Source organism: Aphelocoma coerulescens, chromosome 1A, assembly GCF_041296385.1.
Source record: "Aphelocoma coerulescens isolate FSJ_1873_10779 chromosome 1A, UR_Acoe_1.0, whole genome shotgun sequence".
NCBI classification, from domain to species: Eukaryota; Metazoa; Chordata; class Aves; order Passeriformes; family Corvidae; genus Aphelocoma; species Aphelocoma coerulescens.
In genome coordinates this window covers 11,914,351-11,932,811 of record NC_091014.1, presented here as the reverse complement: position 1 = coordinate 11,932,811, position 18,461 = coordinate 11,914,351, and the positions used below count along the sequence as shown (strand labels likewise).

At 42.5% G+C, this 18,461-nt stretch overlaps 1 long non-coding RNA gene across 1 annotated transcript in view; it reads right to left on the bottom strand.

The window, feature by feature from the left end:
* Positions 1-8,502: 8,502 nt before the first annotated feature.
* LOC138121803 (uncharacterized) overlaps positions 8,503-18,461 on the bottom strand; it is a 31,901-nt gene continuing 21,942 nt past the window's right edge. The window contains exons 4-7 of the long non-coding RNA XR_011156272.1: positions 14,718-14,869; positions 14,300-14,386; positions 9,133-9,267; positions 8,503-8,587 (exon numbers count right to left, since the gene is read on the bottom strand). This is a non-coding gene — a long non-coding RNA (uncharacterized lncRNA). The remainder of the gene's footprint in view (positions 8,588-9,132; positions 9,268-14,299; positions 14,387-14,717; positions 14,870-18,461) is intronic.

The window sequence follows — 18,461 nt, the reverse complement described above, 5'->3', positions numbered from 1 at the left end:
TTGGGTGTAGTGGGATAACCCTAAATAGGATAAAGTTTTTGGCCATTGTATGACTTTGATTTGAATTTCATCTTATTGTCAGTGCCAGGCTGGATGGGGGTCTGGGCAAGCTAGTCTAGTTGAAGGTGTCCCTGCTCATGGCAGGGGGCTTGAAACTAAACTACCTTTAAGCTCCCTTCCAACCCAAACCATTCTGTGATTCTACAATTTCATGTCCTGAAAACCTGGAGGATTTGAGCATGGAACACTCCAGTACAGTTCAATAGGGATGTGCCATCAAGCCAAATAAGTCAGTAATTAATCAACATTTATCACTTGATGATGTCTCTTACCACTAAAACTTTGTTCTGTTTTTGCTCTGATCATTGTTAGCCATTTATGCTACTGTAAAATGCTACATTTGTGGCTTTTCATGTTAGTTAGGAACAGGCCAGGCTTAAGACTGTGGGAAGGTGTTGAATGGCAGGATACAACCCCACAGGTCTCAGTTCCAGGGGACACTGTGCTCTCTGCTGAAGTCCCACTGCTGGTGGGCCCTGCCAAACTGGGCAGTGGCAAGTAGAGTCAGATTCTGGATGAAGCTGAAGCATCCCCTTAACTTGATGAGATAGGCACTGCTCTTCTAAAATTTTTTTAATCCTTCAAGAGACTCAGCGTATGACCAAAAGGCCAGATTTGGTTTAGAACTCAAATTCATTAATCCTGCATTTCCTACTACCATATATTTCTACCTTTTTCAAGTTATGGGTTTCCCAGTGGAGACACTGAGCTGTTAAGTGCTTCTGAGATGAGTGAGCAGGAAGGCTCAATCTGCATGGGTGTTTTATATTTGGAGCCACAGCTCTGATGTCCTTTCTCATGCCTTCAGGACTGAGACACCACCTGCAAGAATTGTTAGATGAAATCCTCAGACTCTGGTAAACAAACAAATAGTTCTGATGTTTGCATCCTTCAAACTCATTTCAACACACTCAGTTTTCTCTGAAGTCCATGTCCTCAGAGAATACTGCTGAATGTCACCATCCTGCTGCTCAGCTATAAAAATACATGTCTGACATTGAAACGCATCGCTTTATTCTGATCCCCCCACTTCAATCTGCAAAACTCTCATTATACTGGCATATTTAGCTAAGAAAGTAATAATGCCTCTTCCATGGCTGTCACTACTTGAGCACAGTACTGAAACCTGCTTAAGTGAAATACTAAGTGATCTGGACCATAAAACTGGTATCTTCTATTCCGTTATTTTTCACTTTTCTGTTCTACTCTTTTCCAGATGAGCTGCTGATAAAGTAAATTTATCAGAGCTTTATGAGACCCCATTGTTCTTTTACCATGGGAGTAAAAAAGGGAATATTCTCAGGTACCCAAAACACTCCTGTCCCAGAAGTTTCATCTTGCCTAGTATTGTCCTATTGGAAAAGTTCAGAAAAATATTCACCACAGATGTTTCACATTGATTTAAATAGAAGTATTTTTAATTATACAACTTAAAATTACTTAAAAAAAAATCTTTCCTCCATGCTTCTCTTTTCTTAGACCTTAGAAGGCTGTGGTTCCACCCAGCTTCTCTGGAGAGGAAGGTGGCAAGGCTTGTGAATTCATCTTCCTTTATTCCATAGGATATTAATTTTTTTTTTAGCTTTTCTGTGAGACTTCCACAGCTTCTAGTGACTCCTGTTCAGCACAAAAATACATGAGAGAACAGGAAAACAGACAAACATCACTTTTGCTGCTTGTCATTTGCATCCTTTTTTATGTAGTTACTTGGGAGAAACTTGGCCAAACCAAATTAATCCCAAGGCCCCTTGACTGAAGAATGTCCTAAATTTCAGTGTTTCCAGGGATTGAATTCTACACCACATAACAAACATGCAGCCCTGAGCTGGTGTTCTTGGCTCACACAGGGTGTCCTACTCTGGCTGTGATTAGCAGAACAGCTCCCAGCACCCAATGTCATCCCTTCATCTCTTCTGTTTCATCCCATCCTGTTCACCTCTTAAATTCTTTGCTGTACTGAACTTTACCTCCTGCTTCTGTGTCGCTCCTTTTAAGCCAGCTGTGAGTTTCTGAGCTGATTGAACTCTTGCTGGGAGATAACTGCACATTGTTTTCATTATCAGCAAGGTCTCTCATTGACTGGCTTGTCTTACCAGAAAAAAATCTGCAAAATATTCATGGTAGGTTTAGCTCAAGCCACAGACTGGGCTTGAGGATAAAAAACATAATGAAAACAGAGAACTTTTCTCTGTCTGTATTCCCTGGACTGTAAGTGATGCCAGCCAGCTCTGCTGAATGAAAGTATGGCTTCAGAGCTTCCAGTAGCAATGAGCATTTCTGTCTTTACAAATGCAGCCATGAAATTCTTCACATACAGAGTCAAATACATCTGTCCTCTCACAACATGAGTCGGCTTTGTCTGCTGGCATGCTCTTGTGCAGGCCTGAGGAAGCAGAGTGTTTCTCTGTATCTGAACTCATAATTTTCTGTGGCTATTTTTAGAGACCTGAGGGTGGACTTTTATTTTTTTCCATTTCTTTCGCAAATGAAATTTCAGAGTGCCTCACTGAGTTTTGACTGCTTGTTTTATTCCTTATGTCTCTTCAGTTATCATTACTCCAGGATGATTCACATTGCTTTCGAAATGCATATGTTTGGATGCCTATTGTGGGGATCTTAGCAACTGCATCACTCTGAAAGCCCAGGCTGGCTGAGGCACGGCTGATGCTTAACCTTTACTTCTCTTTACAGGAAAAAGGTCACTGCTGTGAGCTCATGACTGAGCAATGTTCTGAAATGTTTGATTATCCTGCTTTGTACCTCTGCCTTCTTCCTCCCACAGTCTTCTCCTTTCCTGATCACTGTGATTTTTTTTTTTTTTTGCTGTGTTACCTGTTTTCCTTCAAATGAGATTTTGCAGCACTGACAGTCATACATCGAGGCACCAGAGGTATATCAGCAGAACCCTTACTCCTGGACACTATTTCTTCATTTTAATTACATAACAAGAAGTCACAGGCCAAATTTTCTTCTGTCATATCTCAAATTACTCAATTTTTTAAACTACATTTTCAGTGAGTAAACTGAATGGACAGTCTTCAAAACTCAGGACTTAAATCCCAAGTCTCACCTACAAGTCACTTTGACAGAGTCTTGACATAGATTCAATTCATTCTAGTAGACTTCAGTCATATTCTTGATTCATAACATCAGTTTCTGGTTTTCTTCTTAAATCTGCAGGCTAAAATTATTTCAGATAAAATCTTTTCTTTCCTAGTGACTGACTCACAGATGATTTCTAGAAAATTAAAAAAAAATTCAAAAGGAAAGAAAGGAAGAATTTAGCTTTTTAAAACTATGTCTGCTTGTCAGTGCAGGCTTGTCAGCCTGCTAAAAAGTAAATAGTAATGCAGAATGGAAATCTGCTTGTTAGATTTTAAGCACAAGCAAAATCATAGACTAATGAGCTGCAAACACCTTCTTCTTTTTAAGAAAAAAATGGTCTTTTAGAGAACAAATTTCTACCACAGGTATAGAATATAGGTACAGAAAAAAGAGATACAGATGTAGAATAAAAGCTGTGTAATGGTCTGAAGGGAAAAGGTAGGCACTGTTAAATGGGTATCAGTGGAAACAGAGGCCCCACGTTTCCCTTGAGTTGCATGGAAATTATAAGTGCTTCAAGGAAACCCTCACATACTGTGTGCCTAGAAACTGAATTTACAGCATGTATTCTTCAAACAATTGTATTCAGACACTTTCTATAGATAAGCCTGGAGACTTTTAGGACAGCATGCTCTTTAAACCATCAGGGTGGTGGTATTGGACCCACCCTTGGTGGCTATTTGGCTGATGCCAGAGCTCCCATCTGCTCACCTTCACACTACATGAAGAGCTGTTGTTTTGTTTATCTTTCTACTTTTCTCTTTCTTTCTCTATCCACCTTTATCATCTACTTTAGATTATTTTACTAGGTTGTAACATCAGTGTGGTTAGGTAGATCCTCTTTGCCCACCAGCAGCTTAGTGGAGTATGAAACACACAGCAATAATAACAAGCTCACCCTGAGCGGAGATCAAGCTGGGCTTGCTGCACGTCAGGCTCTACCAGCCTGCAAGGAACAGTCTCAGTCCTTCAACTGCTTGTGGCAATCTGAGTCCCAAAAATGAAAGCCTTTCTTTCAAACTCTTTGCTGATAGTATATAAATTCAAGGCTCCACATCTGCCAGCCCAAAGGTCAGCACTGAGCTTGGGAAATTTGTTTCTCTTAACCAGTCCTTCAAGGCACCCACCTCAGCAGGCACAAATTCCCTACATGGAAGATCTTTCACCTTGCTGAAAGAACAAATGGAAAAACTTGTGGCAAGATAAATGAGGGTGATGACTTTTGGAAATTGTTAACTGGGTAAGAACCAATATCAGCATCAAACTTACTGAATTATGTGCTAAAACATGTCTTCTTTTATGAAAGGCAAAGGGGTCTTCATAACTTACTGTAAACACAAGAGAGTAAATATAAAATTAGACACTAGGTGTTAATAATTGTGTTTATGGAGAAATACACACAAATTATCATGGATACGGAGAAGTATAATTTCATTTATTTTCTGAACAGACCACTGTGAATGACAGCAACTGAAATTTAAGTAGCAAAACCAGCAATGGCACATTAAGAATATTTTGTAGACTTGTCTTCTGTTTCAAAATGGAATTGCTGAACTCATTTATAATGGAAGTAGAAATCAGAGACTTGCTGGTCCTGCTCTTAATTGCAACCTGGAAGTTAGGCAGTGTTCTGAGCTAAATTTTTCGAATGAAGGTGAGTCTTTTCAATTAACAGTGTTAAATTAACTTTTTTAGTTAATCTAGCAGAATAAATTGGCTGTTTTGCATATGGTAGCACATGTGATTGTTCAACGTGAGTGCTGCCCTCACATATCTTAGTATAGTTAATTCAACTCTTAGTATGGTAAACCCAAATGCCAAAACCATGAAATGGGCTGGATTAAAATCATGAGACATTTACACATAATAAATCTTGGGGGTTTTTCCCCCCCCCTTTTAAGATTTCTGATACTGAGTTCACTTTGTAGAAAATAAAGACCAAACTTAAATGAAATATGAGGATGTCTTCTAATTAGTGCTTGATGGGAAATTGGTTTCGGTTTGGCTTGTGTGGGTTTTTTTAGCTTCTGAATGAGGCAGACAGGCTGCAGGCTCCACTTCCCAGTCCAGATGTCTTGATGGCTGGGTTACCCACGGCACAGGAATAAATTTCTGCCTCTCTGCTCGCTGTCTCCTTCATTCTTCCATTCCACTCTTGTTTTTTGTTATCCCTAATCACATGTTTGTGCAAGCTATTCTTTCTACGTGTATTGGGTGTCACAAGATTATTTGGTTTAAGGTCATGAGATTTCAAGTTCTGCTTTATTTCCAACTTTTTAATGGGCCTCTTAGAATTCCCCCTGTTAAGTTTAAATCTGCTGAGTAACACAGAAGGGTTCAGTATTGGTCAGACCTCAAATCTCAAGTGAAGCTGGTGATGAAATGCAGCATTAAAAAACAATTGCTCCAGTGAGGCCCTAGAACTCCAGTGCTTGCAACCTTACTCTGCTCCATCACAGTAGGGTTTGAGACCTGACTCCTTTCTTCTCCTTCTTCTGGTCTGAGCCACTGATTTGAGTGGAATAATTGTTTGAATTAGGTGAGAGGATGGAGTTGAAGTCCCGTGCTTTCAGCCTCGTGTTAAGCAATGTGATGGTTCTTGTGCTGAACTGTGGCAACTAAGTCTCATGTGCTGTATTTATTTATATCCTGAAATAAGAAGATGGGCAATCATCATGGTACAACCCCCATGACACTTTTGTTGTTTTGGGTAATATCTGTTAGTTGTTAACACATGTAATAATCTTGTAAGAAGGAGTTAGCCAATACAACTGAAAACAGTGGGAATTTTAGCACTCAGGGTCTGTCTGTATCATACAGTGATTTCTGAGGACATCCCCACTCTTCCTGTGCCTCCACTGGCTCTGGAGTTAGATGTCAGTCTTGTCGGTCCCCTTGGCCCTGCTGCCAGCTGCAGAGCACCTCCTCACCAAGGGGACTGAGCTGCTGCTGTGGCTTCTGCAGCACTGGGCTGTGTGGGCTATCCAGGCTCCCCAAACAGAACAACTGTGGCCTTATTTAAAAGTCTAGTGGAATTCCAAAGCTTGAGTTGGTGGTTTTAGTCAGGATTTTTTAATTAGTAAAAGAACAATACCTCTCCTTTCTTCTATAAATCCATTTGTAAATCCAGCTCTGTTTCTGTTAGTGGGTCTAAGCTGCTCTATGTAACTCATAGGTAGGGTCTGTTAAGGTCTTGAAAGGAAGGGGGATATTTGCAAGACAGTGCCTCCATCTGGGTTTGAAATTGCTTCTTTCAAATTTCTTATTAATTTTCTGATTTTGCCTTTTGATTTTTAACACTAATGCTTCCAAAATGCGTGAATACACTATCCTGTAGCAGGCTATAAAAAGTTAAATATGGAAATATAGTTATGCATTCTACTCTACTGAAAAGATGCTTCAGGATTTCCATTGACAAATCTCATTGCATTTAATTTGTCGGTATAAATCAAGACACTTTTTTGATGCAGTAGAGTAAATAATTGTATTCATAAAACATTACAGAGGATGTTAAAAACTCCACCAAACATGACAACAGCCCTTGTGCCCATACAGTGCTCTGTGAGCCCCTGGTGGTGGATGGCCCAGCTCATTAACCTCATTGATCAAAAGCAGATATTTATTAGATTTCACCAATGTCTGTTACTGAAGGGCTCTGACATTAACTCAAGATTCCTTGCATGTCCTTTGGTAAGTGCCTCTGTTTAGAGTTCAGGACCACACACAGTTTGGTTGTTTGGGTTTTTTTTAAATTGAGATCACTGTTAATAAAACCCAGTATTTGTCCTTGCTATAATTTATTACCTTGTCTTTCTTTCATTTTGTTCTCTTATCTTGTATATTTGAGTTCCTCACCTCCAGTACTTAAAAGATTAGCCTTCAGTGTGAACAATCCTGTTTATCTTCATAATAGAATTAGTAACCAGATATATCAACAGGATGAACTTGTCTTGCAGGAGAAAAAATCTCCCACTTTCTTAACCATCCAGGGAAGTAGTTTCTGGATCCTGCATATATTCTGGATGAGATCTTATCCCAAAATGTTTTTGTACTACCCTGATGCTCCAAGAGCTCAGTCAGAGCAAACATGCCATCCAGGAAACGACGGGAGAGCAGTGTATTCTTGCCAAGCCTCAAATATTTGCTCTGAGGCAGCCCTCGTCAGCTGCTTGCACAGGCTGCAGAGGGGCCAGGCACCAAAACACTGCCCTTCAGGCTTGGCAACCAGATCAGGGGACTGTCATGCATTTTTCAGGCATGGCCACAAATATTTATTTTCTTCCTAGGGCAGTGGCTTGAGTGTAAATTCGTTCCAAATTCTTTAAAACCTCTTTTTTGCCTTTTGTGGTTAGATGATTTTCAAGGAAATAGGAAAAAAAAAAAAAAGTGGCTTGAAATGTCCCAGAGTTGAGCAAGCACAATAAATCTGGTGGAGTAATGATTACCACCCCAAGATATAGAACTACTACAGAACCCCTGTGTGGGAGAGGAGATGCTGGGCACAAATCTCCCTGAAAAGGGGGTTGAAATCTCTCTTCTACCACAGCATCTATCCTCCAGAGCACCCCAGGAGAAGCCATGAAAGGGGTCCTCGTTCATGGCATGTCTGGCAAATGTTGAGGTCAGCTCTTGGTAAGAATGTCCCAGCTCTGAGCTAAGCAATTTCTGCGTGGGGGTGGTGTTTTTGTTAACATCAGCACAGCAAGCATAAACACAGGTTTTGTGGAAATTTGATGGTCCTGATAAAAATATTCAGTCCAGAAGAATATTCAGCACATAAATATTCAGCACATTTGGGCTTGTTTAATCTACCATTTTCTTTTCTTTTGACTATAAAAAAATGTGACTTGAAAGGAAAGACCTCCACACAATGTTACAGCTAATAACATGTTTTGATCAAAAAGTGGAAAATTTCGACTAGAAAATGACACATGATACTCTGAGATGTAGAGGCAGCTCATGACCGTGCTTTGTCTAGGGGATAAAACCCTCCCCACCATGGTTGCAGCTCCTGGCATCCTGCTCTTCTGTGCAAGAAGAGGTCTGAACCTGCTGCACCAGAAATGCGAGTGGCCTGCACTGCCACCCCCACAAAGCACCACACCAGCATTTCTGAACCGTAGGAGTACGTAGCCCTTTATTTGATTTTAAATTTTATGGAAAGCAGTCACTTTTTAAAGAGAAATAACATATATTATTTAAAGAGCAGATTTTATATTTCTTTAGATAGATAGATTTTTAATGGGCAACAGTCTTAGTTACCCATAGATACTGAACCACCAGTGAAGATTTGTAGGAGTGAAGTTACTGATGTTGCAATCTAGATTATGTTCCAATGCTGGTAATCACAAAGTAGGTATCAACACTCCTCTGCTATCTTATCTTTGAAGATTTCTTTGCAGCTTCTTTCAATGGGTGTGTGCTGGTGAAGAGCACAGTACCATGTCTCTTAGCAAAAGGAGTTTGTTTTCTGGCAAAACAGTTATTCAATAAAGCATATTTTGAATGCAAAACACCTAATAATGAGGTTTCACTGTATTTCAGAATATTAAATTTTACTTGGACTGAGATAAAGTGATCAACCTAGATGTAAGAATTTCATTCAACTTGTTAGCTAAACCGAGAAAATATCAAGTACCAAATCCAGTTTGGTCCTGCAGCTTTGCAAAGCCTCTGTCATGAAACTGTATTTCAAAGTAGATTTTGACTGAGAGAGGGTGGCCTGTTATTTAGTGGAGAAGGTGAAGTTTCCGGCTATTTCTTTTTGCTGAAAGACTCTCAAGGTGAAATTCTACAGTAATAAGCAAATTAATCAAGTGTAATTTTTTTTCTCCTGTGAAATTTACTGATTGGTTCAGCTCTCCTTTTAGTCCCAGGACACATGAGGTAAATTGGAGGAGGCAGTAACTCTATTAACAAATAAAAGATATAGGGGATGATCCCCTTAAGTAAAGGATGGTTTACTACCTTAATAAGAGCCATGGTGTGATGCTTCTGCCCTTGAGCACTCTTTTCCTTCTTTGATGTCTTCTATCTATTTATAAAACGCTCTGAGATTACAAGGATGAAGCACTCCATATAAAGTACAAGGTCGTTGTCTGTCTGTATTAAAAAAAGGCAAGATAATTTATGTTTTAAAAAGAGGGTGAAAGAATTTGGCAAAGAAATCAGCTTGCCATGTTTTGTTATAAGACCCGAGAAAAATTGATAAAGCCGACATATTTTTCCATTACAGCATAAATTACACACATAGTTTCAGAAAGATTCATCTGGTTTTCTACTCAGAGCAAAAGAACCTGAGAAAATAGAAACTAAATCTTAACAATAAAAAAAAAATTGCTGAAAGTTGAAATGGATGCAGAATTGTGGGTTCTGGGCTGTAATTAGAGTCTAATTCAGGCAAACTGCAATTATACATAAATAATAAGTTGAAGTTACTCTGCCTTGTGGAGATGAAGTACTGAAACTAATCTCCGTTTTAAGGGAAACTTGCTACACCAAGATGGAATAAAACACGCTGGAACAACCATAAAAAATGCTTGGTTTGTGCAGCAGACTTTATTTTATTAAACATGTTGAAAGTGATACACCTACAAATATCAAACATAATGGTTCTTCTGGCTGGTATCAGGGATTTTTAGTTTTAAGGAGCAAATCAAAACACAGAAGATTACTCCAGGATCTGTTCAGTACTATGTGACTTTTTGATGCTGTTTTCAAGGTATGTGAATCCACATATGCAGGTAACCAGGGTGACCACTAAACCACAGCTGAAATGCAATGAGATTTATTTCATTACCTCGCTAACAACGCCGGGTGGCAGAGACACACGGGGACACAGGCTGCTGTGGGCTCAGTTCATCCCAGTGCCCACAGACACACAGGGACACAGGCTGCTGTGGGCTCAGTTCATCCCAGTGCCCACAGACACACACAGGGACACAGGCTGCTGTGGGCTCAGTTCATCCCAGTGCCCACAGACACACACACGGACACAGGCTGCTGTGGGCTCAGTTCATCCCAGTGCCCACAGACACACACACGGACACAGGCTGCTGTGGGCTCAGTTCATCCCAGTGCCCACAGACACACGGGGACACAGGCTGCTGTGGGCTCAGTTCATCCCAGTGCCCACAGACACACACAGGGACACAGCCTGCTGTGGGCTCAGTTCATCCCAGTGCCCACAGACACACAGGGACACAGGCTGCTGTGGGCTCAGTTCATCCCAGTGCCCACAGACACACACACGGACACAGGCTGCTGTGGGCTCAGTTCATCCCAGTGCCCACAGACACACAGGGACACAGGCTGCTGTGGGCTCAGTTCATCCCAGTGCCCACAGACACACGGGGACAGAGGCTGCTGTGGGCTCAGTTCATCCCAGTGCCCACAGACACACGGGGACAGAGGCTGCTGTGGGATCAGTTCATCCCAGTGCCCACAGACACACAGGGACACAGGCTGCTGTGGGCTCAGTTCATCCCAGTGCCCACAGACACACACAGGGACACAGGCTGCTGTGGGCTCAGTTCATCCCAGTGCCCACAGATACACACGGACACAGGCTGCTGTGGGCTCAGTTCATCCCAGTGCCCACAGACACACGGGGACACAGGCTGCTGTGGGCTCAGTTCATCCCAGTGCCCACAGACACACACAGGGACACAGGCTGCTGTGGGCTCAGTTCATCCCAGTGCCCACAGACACACACAGGGACACAGGCTGCTGTGGGCTCAGTTCATCCCAGTGCCCACAGACACACACAGGGACACAGCCTGCTGTGGGCTCAGTTCATCCCAGTGCCCACAGACACACACACGGACACAGGCTGCTGTGGGCTCAGTTCATCCCAGTGCCCACAGACACACACACGGACACAGGCTGCTGTGGGCTCAGTTCATCCCAGTGCCCACAGACACACACGAGGACACAGGCTGCTGTGGGCTCAGTTCATCCCAGTGCCCACAGACACACACACGGACACAGGCTGCTGTGGGCTCAGTTCATCCCAGTGCCCACAGACACACACAGGGACACAGGCTGCTGTGGGCTCAGTTCATCCCAGTGCCCGCAGACACACAGGGACACAGGCTGCTGTGGGCTCAGTTCATCCCAGTGCCCGCAGACACACAGGGACACAGGCTGCTGTGGGCTCAGTTCATCCCAGTGCCCGCAGACACACAGGGACACAGGCTGCTGTGGGATCAGTTCATCCCAGTGCCCACAGACACACACAGGGACACAGGCTGCTGTGGGCTCAGTTCATCCCAGTGCCCACAGACACACAGGGACACAGGCTGCTGTGGGATCAGTTCATCCCAGTGCCCACAGACACACACAGGGACACAGGCTGCTGTGGGCTCAGTTCATCCCAGTGCCCACAGACACACGGGGACAGAGGCTGCTGTGGGATCAGTTCATCCCAGTGCCCACAGACACACAGGGACACAGGCTGCTGTGGGCTCAGTTCATCCCAGTGCCCACAGACACACACAGGGACACAGGCTGCTGTGGGCTCAGTTCATCCCAGTGCCCACAGACACACACAGGGACACAGGCTGCTGTGGGCTCAGTTCATCCCAGTGCCCACAGACACACAGGGACACAGGCTGCTGTGGGCTCAGTTCATCCCAGTGCCCACAGACACACACAGGGACACAGGCTGCTGTGGGCTCAGTTCATCCCAGTGCCCACAGACACACACAGGGACACAGGCTGCTGTGGGCTCAGTTCATCCCAGTGCCCACAGACACACACGGACACAGGCTGCTGTGGGATCAGTTCATCCCAGTGCCCACAGACACACACAGGGACACAGGCTGCTGTGGGCTCAGTTCATCCCAGTGCCCACAGACACACACAGGGACACAGGCTGCTGTGGGCTCAGTTCATCCCAGTGCCCACAGACACACACAGGGACACAGGCTGCTGTGGGCTCAGTTCATCCCAGTGCCCACAGACACACACAGGGACACAGGCTGCTGTGGGCTCAGTTCATCCCAGTGCCCACAGACACACAGGGACACAGGCTGCTGTGGGCTCAGTTCATCCCAGTGCCCACAGACACACACAGGGACACAGGCTGCTGTGGGCTCAGTTCATCCCAGTGCCCACAGACACACACAGGGACACAGGCTGCTGTGGGCTCAGTTCATCCCAGTGCCCACAGACACACACGGACACAGGCTGCTGTGGGCTCAGTTCATCCCAGTGCCCACAGACACACACGGACACAGGCTGCTGTGGGCTCAGTTCATCCTATCAGCGGGTGTGTGTGGGCCCCTGCCTGCCCCACTGTATTAAAGGGCTTCACACATGTGTAGTGTATCACAAGGCTGTGCTTTTACAATCTCTGAGGTTTCAATCTCTCTCTCTTCCTCTCTGTCTCTCCAGCAGGAGGCCCAAGTGTGTCTGTGAGTGTGCTCTCTCCACACAGGAATTCTACTTCTCAAAACAGGGAGAGGAATGTCTTGCGGTGACTTTATGGTGTGTATCCCATATCGCTGCCCTATGCCCAGAAATTAATTTTTAATTAATTAACATTAGGCATTATAACTGGGGTCTCCCCACTCTGGTACTTTTAGCATTCTCAGCTGCAAAGTCACTTGAGTGAATTTACTATCCTCCTTGACATCCTTCTGCTTTCGCTTTCAACCCTTTCCTCCCAAAACAAGGTTTGTGTTTTGTATTTCTAGACTAGACCTACCACTTTTATGGTGCCCAGGTCCTCTTTGGCTGAGGAAAGCTATGGAGTTTATGAATCCTACAAGAGTTGGCAGGAATCTTGATTTGGCTGACTTTATATGATCAGGCTCTTAATCCCTGTCATGTGTCACTGAGGTTGGCAGGCTGGATGCTCTGCCCTGGGTGCAGCAAGTCCTTGGGCAGGGTCTCACACTTAAGACCATCCCCTGCTGGATTCCATCTGCCAGCCCAAGAGGTCCATGAATCTCATCCTTCCCAGTTCAGTGTATTCACTGGTGGGACATTTGGGGCAGTCCAGCTTCAAAGGGCTTCAAGCATCTGAACTAAACCATCCCAATTCAACAAAGCTGCCAAGCACATCCTTCACTGCCCTGCTGAACTACAAGTGAGTTCAGCTGTTGTGTTCCTTTGTACACAGAGGCCAGTGAGACTGTCACACTGCCTGCCGTGCTGGGTTAGAAAGAGAAGATTAAAAATGACACTCTTTTTTCTTGCGTCATGCAGCTAAGTGGTTTTCCAGTTCCTTTATTCTTAGGAATTTGGGACCTGTTTGAGACTGGCTGTTACAAACAAATCCAGTTAGCTGATTATCTGATGAAAAACCACCCTAACAAATACCAAAGATTTTGAAAAAAAAATCTCAGCCCCAAGCCCTTGTGTTGTCTTTCTTTGTATTTGAAGTTAGCCATCAGCCCTTTGGCTGACATATATATTACATCAAATAGCAGAAATGAGTAAATTATTGGACATGGTGTTAATTTATTCTGGCCTAACTCTGGGCTCTGAGGACAGCTATTGCTTTGTACATGGCAGATATTTTATATGGTGTGTATCCTGCTGTTGTGACTCTGTAAAGCTTCTGAGGATTAACAAAGAAAGACTGTAGAAATATACTGCCTGAAACGTCAAACATAAAAGTGAAAGAAAGAGAAATATATAGGAAAAATGGGCACATTAGTACCTAAACCTTTTGGGGAATCAGATAATGTAGGTTCAATTTCTGATTCCACTGATATCAGTTTTTTATGTGACCTTGGGCAAATCATTTAACTTTCCTCTCAGTATTGCTCTTCTGTAAAACCAGGCTTTGTCAAAGGAAGGGGAAAGGGATAAGCCTTATTTCAGCATGGAGATCATCTCACATGGACAATAAAAATATGAATCAATTTCTTTTAAGAAAATAATTTATAATATATGTTCCTCTTGATCTGGTCATACAATATGCAGTGCTTAAATTTTTCCTCTTTTGTGTTGTAGATCTCATATCTGAATAAAATTGATTGTATTGAAAATTAACTGCCCACACCTCCCCAAAGCCATTCACTCAAATGAAAGCAGATATTTGACCTCTTGAAGCATAAAAAATAAGCATTCTACTCAATTTCTTCCCCCATTAAACTGATAGAGTTTTTCCTAGAAGAATTACCTTTGGCAAAAGTTTCATTTGTTGTAAATCTTCAGAAACTGTGGCAGAAATTGGATCCAAATAGTGTCTTGCATGTTTCAACAGCAGCTATAAAAATATTGAGAAGATTAAGGTATATCTCTTGTTACCAATAGACTTTTGCTAGACCTCCCCGGGCTGACAGCACTTTTAAACATTTACATGTCCGAGGATTTATATCCTAACTGTGCACAAGTGAAAAATTACCCTAATTGGTCTCAAAAAGTCTTAGTGGATGTATTATTTTGGAAATAATTTATTTAGCTTCATGCTGAACTGAAATCATACATTCTGCCTTGAAGAACTGCCTCTGTTCCACAGTTTACATACTGTGAATAAATATTTAAATCACTCTTTCCTGTGAGCAAAGCACAAAGGGAAGAGCTTGGTCACTCCTTACTGAAGACAGGCGAGATGTGGTGCTACATGCTGGCTCCTGAGGGCTCACAGAGAGCTGAGCTCCATCCTGGCCCCATCGTGCTGTGGTTGGAGGAAGGCTTTGTGCTTCTGTAACCTCCTTGCTGTCTATTTCAGAAATACCAGGGGTCTGACCTGCAAAACCAAAAAGCGCCTCTAAGCAAAAACACATTTGTAATAAAGGAAACAAAGGCATTTTTGAGCTCTTATAGCATGGATATCTGGAATATCTGAGGGGAAAAAGCATATGATTATATAATTAAATTATCTAATATTGCACATATATAAAGACTTTGAAATATTTACCTATTTCTGTTGCTTCCTAACTTTTCCGTGTTTAACTTGGCATCTTTGGTTGTGTCATTTACTATTCATGAGTCATATTTAAATTATTTGGGCAGCACATGCTCTCTGAATGAACAGATTTTAAAAACATCATTATTCATATTTTTATGAGCAAAACCTGCTTCTCAAACATCAGTATGTACAAAAATTGCAGCCACCTGAGTCCTCATGGGAAAGGGACTGGAATGGTATAAAATGCAGAAGTTATTCTTTACCTCACCTTTCATAAACTCATTCATTCTATCCACAGCTTTTTATTTGTGAGTCTCATGTCTGTCTAAATACCTACTAATTCAGAGAAAGCACAGCTCCACTGTTTTTCCAACACTAATAAAAGAGATATTTTTATGTGTTCATCACAATAAAAATGTACTCAATTTTTTTTAAACAATTATTTGACAGCCCCTTTCTTTACAAGAGTTCTTTCACTTAGAAGTTGTCTTTCAATGTGTCCCTGAAGTTTTTAGCATTATGCACTGATGGGATACAGGAATAAAGCTGAATTGAAGGCCTTTATTCTAGGAAAATACAGAAGGTATTGTCTCCTTTCTGTCCTGAAACTGTTTTTTAAATTCCTTTCACATTTAAGGGTCACATTTAAGCCCTGAGGAATGCTAAAGGTAATATGCATTATGAATTGCACATGGCATGCTGACCTATTTTTTCATATACTCTAATTTTTAGTAGACAAATCCAGGCAAAGGATACAGAATCACTTGGTGATCCAGGCCTATGAGCTATTCTGCCAGGTTCTGCCTTGTTAAATTTGCACACACCACATCATCTTCTTGACCTCATTTACCTCTCAAGAAGCCAGTGCCTGAAGCAAAGGATATTTAGTTTTAAAGCAGTTGTTTTTGCTTCATATGTTTAAACCTATTGAATAAATGTCTCTCTGTAAAAGGGCTTGTGTCCCTGCAGCTACTGTTTGGTACATAGAAAAAACAAGAAAGCATTACAGTGTACTGGAACAGAAAGCAGGCAACCTTTGACAAAAACCTGAAGAGAAAACAGATATGTTAGCTACAAACATGCCTGTTCTTAACCTTTTATTTCATTACTCATAAAGAAAAAAAATGTTTTTAAATGATTTGATGTGCAAGAATGGCACAGACACAATGGCTTCCTGAAGGCTCTGAGTCTAAATATAGAGGTGGGTGTTGGCAGAGGTCTGTTCCCCCTGGAATGCAGATGATCCACTAAGGGACTTGCAAATTCCTTGAAGAAATGTGTTGAACCCATTTGGTCAGAGAGTGTTTGGTTACATGGACAAGATGTTCAACAGTATGTCTGCTCAGAAGGGGACCTGTACAAAGAGACAGACAGGTGTGGAGCACTGAAATGCAGGTGAACTGCAAAAGAAATGGCATAATTCAAAATAACTCAGATGACATACAGCTTAATTCCCTATCTCAAAATATTACTTCGGTCTCTGCAGCAGCTGGAGGGCTAAAGGCTTTTAGCTCCATCAGAAGGATTTAATGAGTCCAAGAGAGGTGGGTATATGTATTAAAAAACAGGTAAAGGTAGTGTCCACAGACCTGGCTTATTTGTATGGAAACGCATGTTGCTGATTCCCTGTGACACCAGTGCTACTCCTCTTCTCAAGGGAGAGACTGACACTGAGATGGAGGTGTGATCCTCCTTCTGGAACTGCTTGGTAGATGTGTGTAAAATCATGTAGATTTTGTTTGTTTGTTTCTTTCTTTCTTTCTTTCTTATTTCCCCTCTGTCCTTCTCTCTGCCCCTTTCTTCCCACCTGATCACATATTTTGATTTCTTTTGAGTGTCTAAGCCTTTGCCTACATTAATGAGGGCCAGGACATTTCATTATAAAAAAAGAAAAATGAAGATACATAGGAAAATGAAGTTACACACCCTGCAATGTGAGTCACAGGAACTAAACAACCAGAGTAACAGTTGGTTCAGTTTAAGGGACAAATCCAAAGCTGAAAGTGTGTATGGCTCTCTCCAGTGAATCCGATTTATACACATGGTTGACATTAGTTGTGGAATGGGAATTGAACTGTGTCACGTTTTTGACAAGGTCTTTGAGGGCACAAGAAAAGTCCAGAATTTACTCATATTACTTTTTACTTAAATTTACTTCCTTAGGTATTAATTCTTCTGCACTATTCCTCCACATTAATTATTCTAGTTCATTGCTATTGCTGTTTCTGGGTCTTGGTGTCTGATACTTAGACACATTTTTTGTGGTTTAAATCTCGTGGGTATGCACTGCTTGCCTGTAATCAATAATTGTGAGAACCACTGACTCAAGGCTTTTGTACTCCTACTCAGTCTGTGCATCATTTGATTTTACTTTGAGGGAGTTTAACTCAACAGTTGAGCTGGTGACACACTTCTGTAAAAAGATAACACCTTGACCACCTCCAGACCTGTCAGACAGCTATGGGAGTCATCTGGAAGCAAGGTTTCTGTGACTAGGAAGAATTTGAGGGAAAGAGCAGGTTCTGTCACTGAGAGATGAGTGTATATGTTTAGCATGCTGCCAAAACCTCAGGGATGGATTTCACCAAAGAACAGTTCGTGGGAATTTTGGAATATTTGATCATTATTAGAAGAATGGCACTTATGCAAACAGCCTGGCCTTGGCCTCACCCAGCATTCACAAAGCGTTTGCCACCAGGAACTGTGTGCCTTTGGCAGTGCTCCTGTTCCATGCACACAAACACACTTTGCCAAGTCCTAGCAGCACCTGCCTTGCTGGCTGCCACCACCTACACAGAGAACAGCCGAGATAGCCTCCTCTCTGACTTGAACTGCTGAGTCAGGAGTATGTTTCCCTCTCCTGCCCCCAAACCCACCCATGCTGCTGTGAACTAATGCTGGGACTTGCTTTTTATGGCTATTGGTGAACAAGAAACTTGTCTGAGAAAGGTGATGGTACAAGTCACTCAACCTTTGTCCCTCCACCTGAGGCAGATGTTTGTCATACATGCTGTGATCTCTCAGGAGGGCACACACAAGTCACATTCCTCTCAGTCTCTGGAAGGTCCTTCCTCACTTCGTTGGCCTTTCTTTGCTCCCTGTGTCTTCTCACACCAGGACACCCTTCTCTTAGAAATTACTGGGTCCAGGTAAAGTGAGAAGGTAGGTGCTGAGTGTCCTGCTCGTCAGCTTTGAGTTTCTTTAGATGTGCTGTATTCTCAAACCCCACCAGCATTCGAGAACAAAACACTGGCTATACTCTGGCATTTCTCAACTGCACCCTAATCTAGTGCAGGCTAATTCACAGTTTTGAGGAGAACAAACCACATGCCCTCAAATCTAATTCAGTCTTTCACTATTTTCATAAAACCAGTGTGTGATTCATGGAATACTGACTACATATTTTCTTTTGCAGCCACTCATTCTGTGC